Source organism: Phyllobates terribilis, unplaced genomic scaffold, assembly GCF_046119375.1.
Source record: "Phyllobates terribilis strain yellow unplaced genomic scaffold, ASM4611937v1 Scaffold_2__4_contigs__length_985480577, whole genome shotgun sequence".
NCBI lineage: Eukaryota > Metazoa > Chordata > Amphibia > Anura > Dendrobatidae > Phyllobates > Phyllobates terribilis.
The window spans coordinates 44966521-44968925 of NW_027362762.1; positions in this window are offsets into that span (position 1 = coordinate 44966521).

Here is a 2405-nt window from a genome sequence, read left to right on the forward strand (position 1 = left end):
CTTCTAGAACTTTCTTGGATTATTTGTAAGGGACAATTTATTATTCCTTATGATCTACGCCTCGAGCAGTACAATAGAGCTGTCATGAACTATCTGCTAATGACACTGAGATGACTCTGCTCATTCTGTCCTAGTCTACACAGCAAAGCTGGCAATGAAGTGGCTGAAAACTGGAAGAATCAGCGCGGGGAAGTCTTAAAGTAATCCTGATCTGATATTAAAGCAGCTCATCTGAATGAGTATTGAGGTTCGGAAACAGTGGTAAACATCTGTAAGGACATCATTACATATCATCCATCAGCTTCAGTAAAAAGAAACAAACCTGTGCTGCAAACAATATTTTTTTTATGCCTTTGTAAAGAAAACCATGAAGGTAAAAAAAACAGCGATCCATAAAGTGTACAATGTAATCCTACTGTTTTTTTTTTTTTTTTTTTTCAAAAGGGGAGAAACCTTAGGGGATAAATACCTTTTTGGCAAAAATAAGACAACCCTGATTTGATGTCCCATCCAGAAATCTAGTACCTGTAATTGTACTCGAAGCATCCAGGTCTCTGGATTAGTGCTTCCACCAGCAGAATAGGGAGTGCAGCTCTGGGGTATAATACAGGATGTAACTCCGGATCGGTAATGTAATGTATGTATACAGTGACTGCACCAGCAGAATAGTGAGTGCAGCTCTGGAGTATAATACAGGATGTAACTCAGGATCAGTAATGTAATGTATGTACACAGTGACTGCACCAGCAGAATAGTGAGTGCAGCTCTGGAGTATAATACAGGATGTAACTCAGGATCAGTAATGTATGTATACAGTGACTGCACCAGCAGAATAGTGAGTGCAGCTCTGGAGAGGAGGATGTCAGGACATGTGCTGCTCCTCTCCTGATGCAGAATTGAGCCGTGCAAAAACCCTACAACGTATTAGTTTCTGTACACCTTTACTGTAGGACTCGCTGGGAATGACCGGCCTTTTACACCGTGTGCACGGAGTCTGCATTAAGCTTTATTATGGGATGGAACATGGCACGTGATATGAATTCAGGGAAATGTATCCATTCCAGCTGTGGATTCATGAGATGACTGCACCAGACTTCATTCTGTTCCTTACTGGTTGGGAAATCTGCCTCTGTGGGGGCCGCAGTCTAATTTACCTGGAAGGTACAAGGTCTTCAGTGACTTGAGCAGCAATCACAGGACTCGTTCCTGTCTCTCATTCCACTAATCTCAGCCCAATATCCTAAAATATAAAATTAACCTTTTATGTTTTGGGATGTCCAAGAAGCCAGTGACATGGCATGTGTGTGAATATAGGCCCACCACTCCTGCTCCGGCCCCGCAGCTCGCTGCCTCTCATTTTTGAATATAGAATTATAAAGTTCCGTTGTTGCTAATTTGACATAATCTGGTTGATCTAGAGAGGAGAATTTTAGAATTTTTTTTTTTTTCCACATATTTTATTTTCTCTAATATAAAAAGTATATCTGGGACTTTATTAAAAATAAAAAAAAATGTACCTAAGCACCACCAGGCAGGTAATTGCTACTTACCTGTTGTGCCCGGCGCCGCTCTTCCCTGGCACAGAGTGATCACAGAGCGCTCCTGCCGGGATTCTGAAGCCGCTGCTGACGTCTCATCTACAGAGCGGAGGCTTCTTTTCCGCTTCGTTCTGTCGACTGGGCCGGATTTCTGACATCATTCTGATTGACAGCCGGATCCCCGCTGCCTAAGAGGTTGGAGAAGTTGATCTTGTTTAGTTTAGAGAAAAGACGCCTCAGGGGATCTCAATTACATGTATAAATATATGTGTGGTCAGTACCAAGGATGGCACAGGACTTATTCCTTCCAAAGACCATACTAAGGACCAGGGGGCTCATTACGGGTGGAAGAAAGGTGATTCCGGCACCTAACCAGGAAAGGGTTCTTTACAGTCAGAGCAGTCAGACTGGAACGCCGACCACAAGAGGTAGTGATGGCCGACACTATAACAGCTTTATACTGGGGCTGGACGATTTCCTCCATACACATAACATTGGGGGTTATAGATAATTTAGTGACAAAATGTACAATTGGGGGGGGGAAGGCTGAACTTGATGGGCAGAGGTCTTTATTCAACCTACATGTGTGGAGGAGAGTTCAGGTGGGGTGCTAGGGGCAGCATGGGCCCAGGGCCAGTTTTAGAGAAAGTGGGGGCCCCCAATGCTGACACATTGCACCATCACACAAACATTTCAGTTGTATTTACATGCGCTGAGTTCAGGCCGTTAAACGAGCGAGAGACAATATTGAAGTCATTCAACGCTTGTTTCCAGGTCTCTTTACACCGGCTGAGGAAGAATGATGGGCACAGAACAATCACTAATAGATCAGTCTGTCCCCATACACATCATGTTATCGGCAGCACA